General features: G+C 39.4%; 1 protein-coding gene and 1 pseudogene across 1 annotated transcript in view; one reads left to right on the top strand and one right to left on the bottom strand.

Annotated features, from left to right (window-relative positions):
* The window catches only part of LRRIQ3 (leucine rich repeats and IQ motif containing 3), an 867,930-nt gene that overhangs the window by 387,454 nt on the left and 462,366 nt on the right, over positions 1-18,110 (bottom strand). The window lies entirely within an intron of this gene.
* Positions 2,781-2,899, top strand: LOC122814545 (annotated as a pseudogene).

The raw sequence follows: 18,110 nt of genomic DNA, 5'->3' as shown, positions 1-18,110 counted from the left end.
TTCTGGTCATCTGACTTCTAGTTCCCAGGCCAAAAGCCCCATTGCTAGAAGCTGGCAGCATTTAGCATCTATCTGTAAAAATATATAGGCAAGGGCTTTTCCTCAGATATTTGGCAGATACTGGAAGTCATAAAACAATTGCATTCCTTCATGCTTCAAAAGTAGCAATTAGTTCAGTCCAAGGAAAATACAGAAAGCTTCCTAGTACATTATTTTATATCTCTAGCTGCACTGATACATCTTTATGACATAGCCTATAAAGTAATTTAATTTCAGATATTTTTCTAAAGTTTTCTGGACTGAGGTTAACCTCCTGTATTCCAGTTTCTGCTGTTAAAATATATACATCTAAACAGTTACAAGAGTGCATGTACACTTCTGTTCTCTTCCAGTAGGGCACACTGTGGATATATTTTAAACACAACATTTACAAATACCTTTTCAACACAAACATCTGTACAGAGCAGTTTGATATACACGACATACACTTCTAATACATTTGTAACACAAGCATCTTATATAAATCATTTTGATATTCACCAATAACATGTAATTATTTACAAAATTCCAGCTAGCTGTGCTGGCAATATCTCCTTTCTTTACAACCTGTATAAAGAGTTCCTCCATTGGTTAAGTAATTGAATACCAGAATAGTAGCTGTTCAGGATACTGACTAAGGCAGATTCATGGGTAAACAGGCATCTGAATGTGTAGTAATTCTGATAATATATATACATGAATATATAAAATACCCTGTTTACACTAAAGTACATTTTCTGCCTCATAAATTTTACTTACATAATCAAGACATTCTAAATGAGACAAGAAAAAAAATAAGAAAGAAAAGTTCTGAAACAGAGAGTTATGTAAAGTTTTCAGTGTCAAAACTTCGTTGCTAACTGAAAACAGAAATATAGTGCAGATGCATAAAATCTTACCATAACAGTAGATGTCCTACTTCTCACTTTTGTAGTATTCTTTATTCTTGGGATATCCTGCTGAGGATAGCCAAACCTCTGTCCAGTATACCAAAGCATTTACACCTTCCCAGCATCATAAGTCAGAAGTATGTCCTACACGCAAGGTGCAAGGTTCATATGTGATGTACAGACACCTAATCCTCAGAACTGAAATGCCCCAGGATTTCCAGAGCAGTCCCTGAGAAACACATGTCCACTGAGGAAAGGAAACAGAAGGAGATATGGATGTAAGAGAAAACCTCTTGGCCAGCAGTGCAGCAACAGAAAATTAAATGGGGCAGGAAGGAGGGAAGGACCAAAAACTGGAACAATGAGAAGTTGGAATATACTGTTATGGTAATATCTTGCACAACTGTGCTATGTCCTTCCTTATCACTGTTGCAGTATTCTTTATTCTTAAGAGAGCACAAAAGCTACTGGAAAGTATGAGAGAAGGAAGGCATAGAATAGCCCTCCGCAAACCCATGAAGGATATCTATGGCAAATCCTGCCCTGGAAATGACATTCAACTTATAATGCTTGGTAAAAGTGTGGATGGAAAACCAAGTAGAAGCTTCCAAGATAGATCTAGTATCCAGACTCCTGAAAAAAGCACCAGAAGAGGCTACTACCCTGGTAGAATAAGCATGACAAAATGCATCAGAAAATCAGAGCCTGTACTCTTCCCTCATCAGGCCAAAAAATTGAGTACAATGCCCCTTTTGGTATGTACCTTTCCAAGCACCTGCAACAATTAGAGAAACCACAATGGTTCCTCACAAGGAAAATTCAAAGTATTCAGCATCTGTCCTATGTGGATCATCTGAAATCACTATCAATTTATTCTGTTTCATACAGACTACTCAGAGACAATCTCTGCCTTGCATAAAAGGCAATCTCTGACCCTGCTTTACTGGAAATGCTGCATCTCCGTAAGTCAAATTGTACACAGGTTACTCACTCTAAAGACCTTAACCTGGTATGTGACATTAATAGATCTTGTTTGAGGGACAGATTTGACTGCCAGAGGTTACCACATCTTTGGAACAGACTCCCACTTCATGTCAAACAGAGCACCTCATTGGCCCTCTTCAAACGCAATCTGGACAACTAGACGGGTCACCATAAATTCACCCCAGGGGTTCCACCTGTGTCTCTCTTGGACAGGGACATTAGACACTGATCATGGAAACAAAGGTAGAACCTGGCTAGGCTTATAAGGGCCCTAGGGCCATTAGCTTAGTAACTTCCTATGATCCTATGAACAGAAGAGGATAGCAGCTTGCCATGAAAACAAAAACAAATTGAAATGGCCTTATAGATCCAAAAGGATATTTTTAAAAACTGCCAGTCCTAATTTCCTGGCATGGAAGGCAACAAGAAGTTGTTCTGATTTTATGATGCATTTTGTCTTATCCAAGTAATATTTCAGCTGTATATGTAAATCCAAGGTGTGTTGTACCTTCTTACTAGCAGACTGTGGAAAAGAAAAAAAGGAGGGAAAATGAATAGATTGATTCAGAGACAAATCATTAACCACCCTGGGAATAAAAGAAGGATTAGTACAAGAAGACATCCTTCCCTTATGAAAAAACAAAAAAAGGAGGATCCACCATGAGGACGTGGAGTTTATAAACTCACTGGGCAGAAGTAAGAGCCATTAGCATATAGTCTTCTAAGTACAATGTTGCAGGGATAAAGAAGAAAAGGAAGGCTCAAAAGGGGGTAAGTCAATTTTTCAAGAAAAAAATCATGGCCCCAAAAAAGAGGGATAGTTTTTTTAGTGGGGCTGATATGAAGGACTCATTTTAGGAATTATTTGACTTCAGCCATACCACCCTGAATGTGCCCAATCTCGTCTGATCTCGGAAGCTAAGCAGGATCGGGCCTGGTTAGTACTTGGATGGGAGACTGCCTGGGAATACCAGGTGCTGTAGACTATTAGTCAGGAAATCCTTGTACGTGGCACACCTCATCACAAAAGGGTTCTCCTCTAGAAAAAAAGGAGGTCATTGTTCCTCTCTACTCATCCCTCATCAGACCCATTATAGAGTACAATGCCCCGTTTGGCATGTTTCTCACAAAACACCTACAACAATTGGAAATGCCACAAAAATACCTCACTAAGAGGATTACTGGCCTCAAACAGATGCCATATGCAGACCATCTCAAAAAACTCCAGCTCTACTCCATTGCATATTGCTTACTCAGAGGCAATCTCTACCTAACATACAAAGCTATGTCAAACCCAGAGCTGTTGGACATGCTACACTTAAAGAAATCCCAATCTCTCCGAACCACATGCTCCAGGGATCTAAACCTTGTCACCATAATAAACAGAACATGCTGGAGGGATAGATTCCTGTCCCAGAGACTTCCCATACTCTGGAACAAACTACCCATTCATGTCAAGCAAAGCTCCTCATTGGCCCTCTTTAAGAAAAATCTTGACGAGTGGATGGGAAATAGAAAATTCACCCTGGGAATCACTTCTGTGGCACTGCTGGACAGGGGCACAGGAAAATAATTTTCTTGGGTGGCGAAAGCCAGGGAAATTTTTTGACTAGGCTTATATAGGCCCCAAGCCCGATAGCCTAGTACCTACGTATGAACCTATGAACCAAACTAGAAGCCAAAGATGCACTCAAAGCCAGAAATGGCTGACAAGTGAGCTTTAACAGAAGACTACGGCAAACTAATTTTAAGCAATTCACAAAAACAAGAAAGGAATGTAAGGACCCCCACAGAAAAAGGTTACTGGTCAAGCTTGAGACATCAAATAGAAAATTTCTTCCATTTAGCCACATAGGATTTTCTAATAGTCGGTTTTCTGACTTCCTGCAAAACCCGAAGTGCTTCTTCAGAAAACTGATGCCTAAAAAAAATTAAAATCCTATCACCCAAAGTATCAGTTGTAGTGTGGACAAGTGAGTCCCTTTGTCTTGTGTGAGAACATCCATCCTGTGAGGTAACTTGTGATGATTACCCCTGGCCAGGTGAAAGAGAAGAGAGGAGGCTGAGGAAGGGACTTCTAAGCCATATAACAACTTTGCTGAATGATGGAGAGAACCTAGGTGTCTGGCTTAGCTGTTGAAAAACAGAGAAGGAAAGGGTTAGCCTGAGGGAATAGGAATCTGGCCGAGGGGGAGGCTGGATGTCAGATGGAGACAAATTTATAAGGAAAAGAAGGTTTTTGGCCTCTAGAACTCTAAGTGGGTTTACCTGGGGAAAATCTGCTTGAAATCCTCTTACCTCTAGCAGGGTGTCTAGGCTGCCATGGAAAAAAGAAGATTTTGAAGGACAATTCCTATGGAACTTAGGTATAGGAGATAAAAAAGTTTGAGGTATTGCATAACTTTGTCCTTATCCTACAAGGTTTTAAATAATTCTGCAGCAGCAGCAGTGCCCAAAAAATTCTGGTTGTCTAAGGGAGAATCTAAAGGTTTGGCCTTAATGTTCTCAGGTAAAGTCTGCAGGCACAAGCACAAACAACTAGTTATGACAGAACCAGATGCAGCTGCTATATTGGTGGCATCAGTTGCATCATATTTCCATTTAATGGAATGGCAAGCTACCTGAGAGGAGAACTTAGAAGAGAGAGAGAGAGCAAACTTACTTTCCAAATCAGGCATGTCAGTCAAATCCATCCCAAAATGGGAAATAAGAGCCAGGGCATATCTAGTCATGTGAATCTGATAATTAATTGCCTTAAAGGCCAAAGAAACAAAAGTATAGCTTAGCTTTTTCTTAAGAGGTGGCTGAACTTCAGGACAGGTGGATTCAACCATTGAACCCTGGGTTAATAGCGTCATATGTTGTTTTTCCAAATAAATAAAAGGGAAAACAAACAGCTGTGGATTGTCTTAGGGACAGATACCTGACAGACATTAAACTGAGAATGGATGTGAGTAATACCCAAACAAAAAAAGGAACTTCTCATATCTGACTTCATAAGGAATTTGCCTCCCACACTCAAATTTCCCCTTCCTAGATTACATGAAAACAAACTAGAAGGAAGAAAATTTAAAGAAACTACAATGGGACACTTATCTTTAGAAGACTTGGTAGATAAACAAGCTTGGTGAAAAGTGCACAGACCAAGTTCAGAAGTTGCATTTGGAATGGTGGCAAAGAAGTGTTCAGGATCAGGTGTATGTCACATATATTTTATGGTTTACATTAATTTACCTAAATTGCATTCAGATGGATCCACTTTGCACAAAGTCTGAAATACGAACGTTTTAAATGCCAATTACCAATATGTCCGACTGACAAATCTCACCCCCTTCTTGACACATGTTAATGCTTGTTGCTAGGTCCAGAGCGGTAGGGAGTTTAGAATTTGGGATTTACTTTTGGCATACCGGAATTCGACATTTTGAATTTTCATTGAAGCATAGTGATTATGAGATCACTCAACCAAGTGCAATTCGAGTAAATGAATGTAAACCGTATTTTATGGCTATGCACAGGAAATATGTCTAACAAATTCTGGGAAGGTATAAAAGCATTGGTATACTGGCCAGACATTAGGCTATCCTTGGTAGGATACCCCAAGAATAAAGAATACTGTGACAGTGATAAGGATTGACATGTAGTGATATTTCAGAAGACTAGGATGCAGGGTGTAAAACAGCAAGTTCTGCCCTAACTCAACCCTCAATGATTTTTCAAGTTACTACTGCTTATGAATATAGCCACAGCTACTATGTATAAATAAAGAATTAGTTCCTCCATAGGCCACATCTTACCTCAATAAGCAATATCTTATTATGCGAGGAATAACAAGAAACAGGAACTTGTGAGCATTATTGGGGAATTCATAAAGGATACTGTGAGATGTACATAATGTGTACACCTTGAATTATCTTCTTGAACTGATAGCCTGACTATGGTGCTTTTGTATGAAAATATGTAGCAGTGCAGTGGGCTGTTTCTGCAGCCATACAAGATGCTAATTATGAATTCTGGGGGAAAAGCATATGCTAGCTAGCCATGTACTCTCCCTCCAAGAATTACCTTTGAGAAGGCATCTACATGCTGAGTAAATCAGAGAATCACTTGGCCATGTAGACTAGCAGAGATGCTTCTTGCACATTAGTGATAGTGAACATGGTCATGTTTACCACTGAGGTAGAGGTAAATACTGGAGACTTTAGTGCTAAGGCTGTGTTAGGAGGTGCATGTGTGGGGCTGCATGTGTAAGTGTATGTCAGAGTGAGTGTCTCCTGAGAGGTAGCATAGTGGGTAGTGAGGAGTTAGGTTAGGTGTGTGTGTGTGTGTGTGTGTGTGTGTGTGTGTGTGTGTGTGTGTGTGTGTGTGTGTGTGTGTGTGTGTGTGTGTGTGTGTGTGTGTGTGTGTGTGTGTGTGTGTGTGTGTGTGTGTGTGGGATGGGGTGGAGGTCATACTTCCACTCCACCCACACAATTAAAGAACAACATTGGGGGTGGCACTAGGGGCAGCCACAGTGGTGCAGCAGTTAGCATTGCCACCTCACAACAAGTGGTTCTCCGGTTCGATCCTTGGCTGTTGTGACTTCTGTGCGGAGTCTACATGTCCTCCCTGTGGTCGTGTGGGTTTCCTCCGGGTGCTCCGGTTTCCTCCCACATCCCAAAGACAAACTGTAGGTGGATTGGACACTCTAAATTGGCCCTAGGTGTGAGTGTGTGCGTGTGTGTTCCTTCTGTGGAAGATTGAGCACCGGGCTGGCAACTCGACACTGTAAAACTCCACTGCCAATCATGAGCGGACAGGTGATCCGCTGTGGCGACCTCTAACTGCGAAAAGCCGAAAGATGAAGAAGATTGGGGGTGGCACTAGACACTAGGGATGACTCTCTAAATGTATGCCTTAAACAGAATGGGAATCAAGTGCTGAGAAAACACAGAACACCAGGGACAACTTTTAAAAAGCATGCCCGAGGAGCGCATTGATACAATGAGGATAGGTGGGGGGGGGGCACTAGACATCAGGGATAGACTTTAAAAATAAACAAGCAAGAAAAATATGTGTTTGTGTGTATACTTGCGTGTGTGTGTGTGTGTGTGTGTGTGTGTGTATATATATATATATATATATATATATATATATCAGAAGTCTAAACCTCAAAATGCACGCACTCGAGGCACTCCTCAGTATGGAGAACATCGACATCTGTGCAGTAACAGAAACCTGGTTTAAGGCTCCTGAGAGCACCCCAGCACTACTAGGCTATAACTCATACCATACCTTTCGGCCACAGAACCAGGACCAAAACACAAAAGGTGGGGGTGTATCCATATTCATCAAGGATACCCACACCTCCAGGTTAGTGGTGCAGCACAATGCATCAGAGATCATCCATGTGCAACTAACAATGGTCAAAACTGCAATCCAAATTGTAGCTTGCTACAGATCATCCACCATGGCCCAGGACTCCCATTCCGCATTTCTGGAGACACTGGGAAATTTGAAGGTCCTACCAAACACCTTAATACTGGGTGATTTCAATTACCCAAACATAAACTGGGAGAACTACTCAAGTACTAACTCCCTTGCCCAACGCTTCCTAGAATTTATAAACACGAATGCCCTGGATCAACTGGTCAACACCCCCACCAGAGGGAACAACAAACTGGACCTGGTCATCACCAACAAGGGCGACCCGTGTTCCACACCGAAGGTCAACCCCTCACTGGTTAGATCAGACCATAGACTAATCACTCTGGATATCCACATTCCGCCCCCACCCCCAATCAAGGAAACCACCATGAAAAACCTTTCAAAAGCAAACTTCACGTTACTTAAGACCAAGGTGAAAAGGTTCACAGACTGCATGCTAAAGGACAATGCTGTCCAAGCTGCTGAAACCTTTACAAAGGCACTCTATGAGCATCTGCAGGAATGCATGGATCGTGCTATCCCAAGTAAAACCAAGACTCACTCCTCCAAGAAAAGGAAACCAGTCTGGTGGGCCCCTGCCATAAACAAGCTATACAACAGAAGGAGGAAACTAGTACAGAAAAGAGTAAATTCCCAAGAAGGAAAGACATCCCTGATCAGTATCAGCAAGAAACTATGATCCCTCATTAAATCATCCAAGGCTAGTTTTGAAAGAAAAATTGCCAGTGACTCCAAAGATAACCACAAAGCGTTCTTTAGCTATGTCAAGAACCTAAGTGGAAACTCTCATATCTGCTCTGAGTTAGTGCAGAATGGCACAAAATACACTGAACCGACTGATATTGCAAACATTCTGGCAGACAGGTTTAGTGCAAACTTTAGCCCCCTCTCACCCCTTAAAGGGCCCATAAGCATACCAGAAGAATGTAGGGCCCCATCAATCACAGATGCACAGGTTAAAACAGCCCTATCCAAAGCCAAAAACACAGCTTCAATGGGACCCGATGGGGTCCCAGGCTGTGTCTTACAAGAGCTCCAAAATGAACTAACCCCTCACCTAAACACACTGTTCAAACTCAGCCTCTCTACAGGCTACATACCCATAGAGTGGTGCACAGCAACAGTTATCCCACTCCACAAAGGTGGAGCACCAACGGACCCCGGGAACTATCGCCCTATAAGCCTGACTAGCCTGGTCTGCAAGGCTATAGAATGCATCATCATTGAACTCATTAACAGAGACATTGGGAACCTACAAACCTTGGACCCTACCCAGTTTGGTTTTGTTAAGGGCAGATCATGCCTCCTAAACCTGGTGGACTTCTTTGAGACGGTTACCAAGGCATTAGACGAGGGAAAGGAGGTCCACACAGCCTACCTAGACCTCACAAAGGCTTTGGACACCATTCTCCATTCTAGTCTTATAGACAAGTTCACCAGCTTGAACATAAACCCCTACGTCATGAGATGGGTTGCCATCTGGCTCATGGATAGAACCTACATGGTGAGAGTTGCAGGCTCTACATCCAACTCTAAACCGGTTACAAGTGGCATCCCCCAAGGCTCAGTCCTAGGACCCCTCCTGTTTGGTATATACTTCTCAGAGGTACAGGCAAGCATAGGAGGACTATGGCTGACCAAGTTCACAGACATCTGCAAACTAGGGGCCATAATTGATTCTCCGGCTGATACAGATACCCTTCAGATGGATCTCACTGGGACGGATACCTGGTGTGAAAATCATGGCCTCAAGCTAAATGCCAAAAAGTACACAGGCATCCCCTTTGGAAAAAACAAAATACCCGCAAACTACCACAGAGGTGGTAGTCCCCTAAATACAGAAAACGTAATAAGGGATCTGGGGACCCAAGCAGATAGTAATCTCTCCTTTGATAATCATATTGCCAAGGTGGTTAGAAAATCCTTCTATGTGGCCCACCTAATCACAAAAGGGTTCACATCTAGAACAAAAGAGGTTATTGTGCCTCTCTACTCATCATTCATTAGACCCATCATAGAATACAATGCCCCGTTTGGGATGTACCTTACAAGACACCTGCAACAGCTGGAAAGGCCAAAAAAGTACCTCACCAAGAGGATTACTGGCCTCAAACAGATGCCCTATGCAGTCCGACTCAAGAAAGTCCTGCTGCACTCAGTTGCATACCGCTTACTCAGAGGTGATCTCTGCCTGACATACAAGGCCATGTCCAATCCAGAATTTATTGACATGCTCCACCTAAAAAAAAAACAAATCCCAGAGAGCCACACGCTCTAGAGATATAAACCTCACCATAACGATAAATAGGACATGCTGGAGGTATAGATTCCTATCCCAGAGACTCCCCATGCTTTGGAACAGGATTCCAATATACATCAGGCAGAACCCCTCACTAACACTCTTCAAGAGAAACTTTGACGGTTGGATGGGAAACAGAAAATTTACCCCGGGGATCACTGCACTGGCTCTGCTGGACAGTGGTGCAGGGAACTGCTGGCTCTGCTGGACAGAGGCACAGGGAACTAATCTAAGGGGGTGGCAAAAGCCAACACATTCTGGCTAGACTTATAAATGCCCTTGGGCAGATAGCCTAGTACTTGCCTATGAATCTATGAACTTATATAGGTAACTATATATATATATATATATATATATATATATATATATATATATATATATATATATATATATATATATATATATATATATATATATATATATATATATATATATATATATATATATATATATATATATATATATATATATATATATATATATATATATATATATATATATATATATATATATATATATATATATATATATATATATGGATTCCTATTACAAGAAAAAAAGTTCACTACTTCGAACTTGTAATAGGAAGCCTCACTTCTGCGAAAGTTCACTTTAACGAAAGTGAACTTTTGCGTAAGTGCACTTCACCAAAAACACCGCAGCACAGTGGAGGATATAAAAAACAAGCTATGTCCTCCACTATGGTGCAATAGTCACATACCTCAAGGTTAGTGCACAGGTTAGGGAAAGGGGATAGTTAGTAAAGCTATCCCCTTACCCTAACCCATGCCCTAACCCTAAGGTTTGTGACTGTCACACTGTAGTGGAGGACATTACTATGTCCTTCACTGCGCTGCAGTCGTCACGGACCTTAGGTTTAGGGCATGGGTCATGGTAAGGGGATAACCCATACTATGACCCATGCCCTAATCCTAAGGTCCATGAGTACAGCACGGAAGTTCAGTACAACACCCGTTCGTTGTACTGAACTTCGCATAAGTGCACTTTCGCTGCAGTAAGCATTCTTTGCACTATTTCGAATTAGTGAAAATTCGATCTAGTGTATGGAACCCATATATACATATATATATACATATATATGAGTTATTTATATATATATATATATATATATATATATATATATATATATATATATATATATATACACACACACACACACACACACACACACACACACACACACACACACTGGATATAAAAAGTGTACACACCCCTGTTAAAATGACACACATGCACACACTGGATATAAAAAGTGTACATACCCCTGTTAAAATGCCAGATTTTGTGATATATAAAAATGAGACCAAAATAACTAATTTCAAAACTTTTCCCACCTTTAACGTGAACTATAACCTGTACAATTCAATTGAAAAACAAATCTGTTAGGGGAAAAAATATAAAACATAAAAAAATGCAGAATAAGCTGGTTGCATAAGTGTGCACACCCTTAAACTAATACTTTGTTGAAGCACCTTTTGATTTAATTGCAGCATTCAGTCTTCTTGGGTAGGAGTCTATCAGCATGGCACATCTTGACTTGGCAATATTTGCCCACACTTCCTTGCAAAAGCACTCCAAATCTGTCAGATTGTGAAGGCATCTCTTGTGCACAGCCCTCTTCAGGTATTCCTACAGATTTTCTACTGGATTTAGGTCTCTGCTCTGGGGAATTCCAAAACTTTAATTTTCTTCCAGTGAAGCCATTCTTTTGTTAATTTGGATGCATTCTTGGGGTCATTGTCATGTTGAAAAGTGAAATTCCTCTTCATCTTCAGTTTTCTAGCAGATGCCTGAATGTTTTGGGCCAAAGGTGACTGGTATTTGGAACTTTTCATAATTCCCTCCACCTTGACTAAAGCCCCAGTTCCAGCTGAAGAAAAGCAACCTCAAAGCATGATACTGCCTCTACCATGCTTCACTGTGGGGATGGCGTTCTTTTGGTGATGCAAAGTGTTGTTTTTGCACCAAACGTATCTTTTGGAATTGAGGCCAAAATGTTCAGCCTTGGTCTCATCAGACCATAACACATTTTCACACATGCTTTTGGGAGACTTGATCTATTGTTTTGCAAATTTTAGCCTGGCCTGGATGTTTTTTCTGTGTAAGAAAAGGCTTCCATCTTGCAACCCTACTCCATAGTCCAGACATATGGAGAATATGGGAGATTGTTGTCACATGTAGTATGTAACCAGTACTTGACAGAAATTCCGGCAGCTCCTTCAGTGTTGCTGTAGGTCTCTTGCAGCCCCCCTGACCAGTTTTTGTCTTGTCTTTTCATCAATTTTGGAGGGATGTTCAGTTCTTTGCAATGTCACTGTCGTCCCATATTTTCTTCACTTTTTGATGACTGTCTTCTCTGTGTTCCATGGTATATCCAATGCTGTAGAATTTTTTTTGCACCCGTCACCTGACTGATACCTTTCAACAATGAGATCCCTTTGATGCTTTGTAAGCTCTCTGCAAACCATGGCTTTTGCTGTAGCAGGCAAATGAGTAAATATCAGGAAAATAGTACTAGGACAGCTGAACTTTATTTGGGGATAATCAGAGTCTCTTTAATTGATGGCAGATGTGTACCCAAGAAGACTGAATGCTGTAATTAAAGCAAAAGGTGCTTCAACAAAATATTAACTGTGTGTTATTATTGCATTAAATTCTGTCTGCTTTTAATGCAAGTAAATTACTTATTAATATTCTGTCGTTGATCCTTGGGATTTGTGTAGAATTTAACAGAACTTGCAAAAATGCCTGTCTATATTCTTAAAGAAACAGACGGAGAATTACTGCCCCTATCATTCATCACAACCTTCTCCAAAATGCAAAAAATTAACTTCTTTAAATTGGGAAAAGTGTTAGAATGTCTGAAAAGGGACTTAGAACTGTCTTTTTTCCTTATAGCATATATGTGTTGCTGAATACATTTTCTAAGTTGGTTCTCAGTTTTTCCTATATAAAAAGCACTGCATGACAAGCAAAAAGCCACCTATATTACTCCTTTTGTATTGCAGTCAAATAAGCCCTGTATTGAAATAACTTTTTTGTAATCCCTGATGGTCACATTGGTATTCTTGTAAATGTATCTATGTTCTTTGCAAGCACCACACTTCCTCATTCTTCCATGATGGCCTTTTTCTACACCTAAACATTTTTTTTCTTTTCAAATATGTTTTTGATGTTTCTACCCATAAGAAATACTATCTTAGGTGTTTGATCCAGTTTGTCTGTCAAATCAAATGCCCCTGACACCCCTTTCCAGTTTTTTTCAATTATTTGTCTGATTATGGGGGAATATAATACACAACTGATATTCATACCATAGTCTTTCTTGGTAGTTTTCATTTGAAGGTCTGGATATTTTTATAATAGTGTATATAACTTAGCTCTACCTTTTAAAAGAAAAGTTTTGTATGCGGCCAACATGTGTGGGAGATATTTCCTTTCATTAAACATACTTTTCAAAGTAGACAGTTGTGTATGCAAACATCTATCATCAGAAATCAATCTTTAGAGCCTAATCATCTGACCTTTTACCAAATTCATTTTCTGCCAATGTAGGTGATTCCTCTCAAAATGTAAAAGACTATTAGAATGAGCTGGATTTCTGTAAATGGATGATTCATAGAGTTTATTTTCTTTATTTTATATAAATGCAAGTCCAAATAATTACAACATTGTGTCCACTTTGTAAGTAAAAGAAAAAAAATCTAGTAGTGGCATTGATATAGTCAATAAACTCAATAATTCTTTCTATGTCATTGTTCCATAAAATAAGGATATCAGCCAAATACCGGAAATACTTGTACATAGATTTCTGATATGTTGATTCAAACACAAAGTTGGTTTCCCATAACCACAATACAATGTTTGCAAAAACTGGGGGTGATGATGCCCCCATTACCACTCCTTTTATTTTTTTAAAACATTCCCCCGAAATCAAACAAATTTATTTTTCAAAACTAACTCCAGTAGTGTTGAAAGAATACATATAGAGGCTTGTGAAAATCTAGAACACAAAGCCAAGGCTTCCTTAAAGAAGTCCATATCTTCTTCATGGACGATAGACATAAATCCTTCACATCAATGCTAAGGAAAATTATATTCTCCTTGTAGTCCCACTTGCTTAGCACTTAAGCAAATGCCACGAATCATGGTCTTTATCATCAAAAAATTCCTTGAGATAATGATCTATAAATTTAGCTAGGCATTCTGTTTAAGAGCCCCTTGCTGCCACAGTTGGTCTCAAAGTGGGATCTATGGCAGATTTATGTACTTTTTGAGATCCCAAATAGTGAAGGAATTAGCGTTTTTTGTACTTTGAAATAACTCATCTCCCAGAACTAAACTGGTATTCCAAAAATAATTCTTCCAATAATATATCTATCCTGTGACTAGACTAGCTATGTTGACTTCATTCAAAGATGCTGCAATGAAATAATCACTGTCATGTAGAAATTCAAACATTTTTGGCTGTGTAAATGTGCTGATTCATAAAGGAAAGAAAGTGCTTATCTAAAATTCAAGTGTTTGTGGTGTCCTTCCTATAGCTGGATCCTTATTTGTGTGTAAAATTCAAAATACTGAAAACTTGGAATTTGTCCTTTTTCATGGTTGCTCGATCCAGGAGTCAGTATATATAAGTTGCAAGGTGTGTGTATGGGGTGGGGTGATGCAGGGCAGCTTCCCCTGCATAAAACAGTTTTTCTTTTATATTTTGAGTTTAGATATTTTGAGTCTTGATATTTTAACTGTTCGATATTTTGACTTTAGATATTTTGACATACACCATATATATATATATATATATATATATATATATATATATATATACACCAACGGGACCAAGGTTAGTTAATGCATTTAAGCAGAGTATGCCTATAAGTGAAGTTGCTATGAGCTACATGTACTAATGCCAGATACATAGTACAGTCACTCAAAAAGCACAAGTACAGTGACACATTTCAGAAACTTTATAGAAAAGTTACTGTTTACAGCTGTTATGTGAGCAGAAAGTCTATCATTAACAGGTGTAATTACAGCTACTGTATGTATTGCAGTTGCAAGAGAAAAAGCCTCTTTGCAAACTGGTATGGTATTACAGTATCATTTTTTACCTGCCACACACAGACTTCAGTACCATGTATTCATGTATTCACTTTATTTTAGCTTTATTCTACTTAACATTCAGAGTTTGTACTTTGTGATGTGTCTAGCTTGGAACTCAGTATGGTATGTCTTCCATCTAAAATAAATTTATTCTGTATATTTACAATGTACATTTTTGTTTTCTTATGCTAGGTAAGGCAATGTGCACAAACAGTGATATTGAACTTTTTAGAAAAATGTACACTGTATAAAACACTTACAGTAGTCAATACAGTCCCTCAACGTTTAGAGAAAAAACAATGTCCTTCAGTTCACAGAAAGTGGAAAATGACTCATATACCTTTTGTTCCATGAATCTGCACATTAAGTCCAGAGACTGAATAATGTCACAGAAGTGTACTGGAGCAGTGGAGACATCCTTCTCATTATCACTGTCTTCCTCTTCTTTCCGATTGCCAGCAGCACACTGTTCTGGGACAAATTCAGAATTAGCAGCTATTTCCTCTGTTTCAAGTTCTTCATTAATTGATATCATCATCTTGGCTTGGCACAACAAAACTAGCCTTCTTGTAGCAGTTGGCTATCACAGATTGTGAAATTTTATTCCATGCTTCTCTCTGCATGTGTAATGAATCCAGCATGGGTAGCTTCTTGGCAAGCTCAGCTGCTGTTTTCTGTGATTTGGAATACTGTCTATGATATCTACAACATGCCGCAGGACCAGTGAGCAGTAGTGCTTCTTGAAGCAAGCGATAATACCCTGATCCATTGGTTGAATAAGGGATGTTTTGCTGGTGGCACATTCGTCACCTTTACATCATTGGCATGTGCAGCACAGTTGTTACACAGCAACAAGATTTTAGTTCTTTTACTTCTCATAGAGCTGTCAATTTTCAGAAGCCATTCTTTCTGAACTTCACCAGTCATCCAAGAATTCGTGTTTGCTTTGTAAGTGGCTTGTAACTTCTTTACCTTCTTGAAATACCTTGGGTTTTTGCTTTTCCCAATCACAAGAGGTTCAAACTTCTCACTGGCATCCATATTACAAGCTAATAGTAAGGTTGTTTGATCTTTTACAGCCTTTGATCCAGCAGCCTTAGCATTTTTAAATGTCAATGTACTATCCAGTATAGCTCTACAATATAACCCCGGTTCATCAGCATTGAAAATGCCCTGTGCATTGTACTCTTTCATAATGTCTGAAAAAACATCTGCCACCCATTACTCAGCTCCAAAATCATTTGTGTCTTGTATTTCACCTTGTTGTTTATTTAACACAATGTTGTGGCATCCCTAACAATCTTAAGGAACTCATGCAAAGGAATGAGCATGGAGGATCCTTTTTCAAAAGGAGAGGAATGACTAGATGCGGGTTTTGTAAGTTTTGTAATAACACCTGTGTTGGCGAGACGTTTCAAGTGAGGGACGCTAAATATACCATTAGGTTCCCCCTAAATTGTGAGAGTAGATCTATCATCTACATTGCCTTGTGCAACTGCTGCCGGGGCTTCTATATAGGAAAAACTGATAGAAGGTTGCGGGATAGAATGTACGAGCACCTTTATGCGATTAGGAATAATAGGGATGACAATGCTTTAGCTAAGCATATTGCCTTAAATCCAGGCCATAGCTTTAATTTTATGGCAATAGATCATGTACCTGTAAAACCTAGGGGCGGACCCTTTTCCCTGATCTTGGAGAATAAAGAACTGGAGTGGCAGTTGCGTTTGGACGCATTTAATTATCCCGGCCTCAATAGTAATTGTAACATTGCCCCTGTCCTTAAGTTGAGAAGTTATTTTCGATAACTTTAAGACAGTGCCCAGTGGCAAAAGGAGTTTCTACCTTTTTTACCTTTTTTTAGACCCCATGTTTCTAGCTATTGGATTAGTAGTTTTTTCAATGCAGTTTCTTCCTTTTTTTCAATGTAGTTTCTTATTTAATAACACTAAACTAACACTTAGTTAGCACTTGCAATTTAAACATACACATACATGTGCACACCCTGCTTTTGTTGCCTTTACCTGCCTTATACCTTCAGTTAGTTTTATACATTGGTCTGTATGGACAATAGGACTGAGGCGGTTTTCCCTGCCATTTTTTATTATGTTATGATTAGCCTAGTTGGCCATTATGGTAAAACTGGCCTCTATGTATGGTTTTTAAATACACACTAGTTGAGCTTGTACGTGTACATAGAATTTTAATTTAACATAAAGCATGACCTGCTCACTGTTTTTATATTGTAAATTTATGTGGCATACTGTTGATGTTTTATATTATCGTACGTCGTGGCATCCTAGGATGTACCGACGATGTCACTTCCTGTATTGGGCTAATATAAAATGTAAACTCCACTTGATTTCTTGTATCTTTTGCATTCTCTGATGAAGCCACGGAGGTCCGTGGCGAAAACGCTCTTTTTGTGGAACTAATAAAGCGTTAAGGTCTTTTTACAGCTGGCGTGCTTCTTTTTGTTGAGCAAGGTTCCTCGTTTGTGCTTACCTACTATCCAGTATAGCTCAACAATATAACCCCGGTTCATCAGCATTGAAAATGCCCTGTGCATTGTACTCTTTCATAATGTCTGAAAAAATATCTGCCACCCATTACTCAGCTCCAAAATCATTTGTGTCTTGTATTTCACCATGCTGTTTATTTAACACAATGTTGTGGCGTCCCTTCCTACTCTCTAACTAACCACACCTAGGTTTGAAATCCTCAGCTTCTATGCTTTTGGCTAATTGTTCTTTTCCATTAACAATGGACCACTAATGGGAATTTTTTGGTTCCTGGCTTGTGCAAACCATTACAACTGGGCATCCTCAACATCTTCAGCTTTACCCAACCTCTTGCATTTGTGATTAGGGTTGGTATTTGTTTGCCACTATTTAATAATTTCTTCTCCGTTTTTCAGAATTTTTCAAATTACACTTTGGTGTGCGCCTAATGACATTACAATAGAAGCCTGACTTTCTAGATTATCAGGTCTTTTAATAATGTCAACCTGCTCAGCTAAAGTAGTAGTCTATTTAAGAAGTTTCTTTGACATTCTTGTAATATCATTAGATAACTCTTACTTGTTAAACAAAAGCATACAGTATCCCTTAGATAACTGAGAGACTTCCTGTTCACGTAATGATCACGTCATGACACAATATGTACACGTAAATACCCCCATGGTTACAGCACAGAGCTGCACTGGGCTATGCAGTTATGTGAAGTAAATAAAATGGCAGTGAACTACTCAGGATTTGAGACAGCTATACATTAAAATAAAGTATGCAATTATCCGATATGCTTTAATGCGGAATACACCACAATACAATTCCATTAACTAACAACAG

The sequence above is a fragment of the Protopterus annectens genome, chromosome 10.part0, assembly GCF_019279795.1.
Source record: "Protopterus annectens isolate FY-2018-M chromosome 10.part0, PAN1.0, whole genome shotgun sequence".
In the NCBI taxonomy this organism is placed as follows: Eukaryota; Metazoa; Chordata; order Ceratodontiformes; family Protopteridae; genus Protopterus; species Protopterus annectens.
Note: the sequence above shows the minus strand (reverse complement) of the source record. Positions and strands in the feature narration are given on the sequence as shown.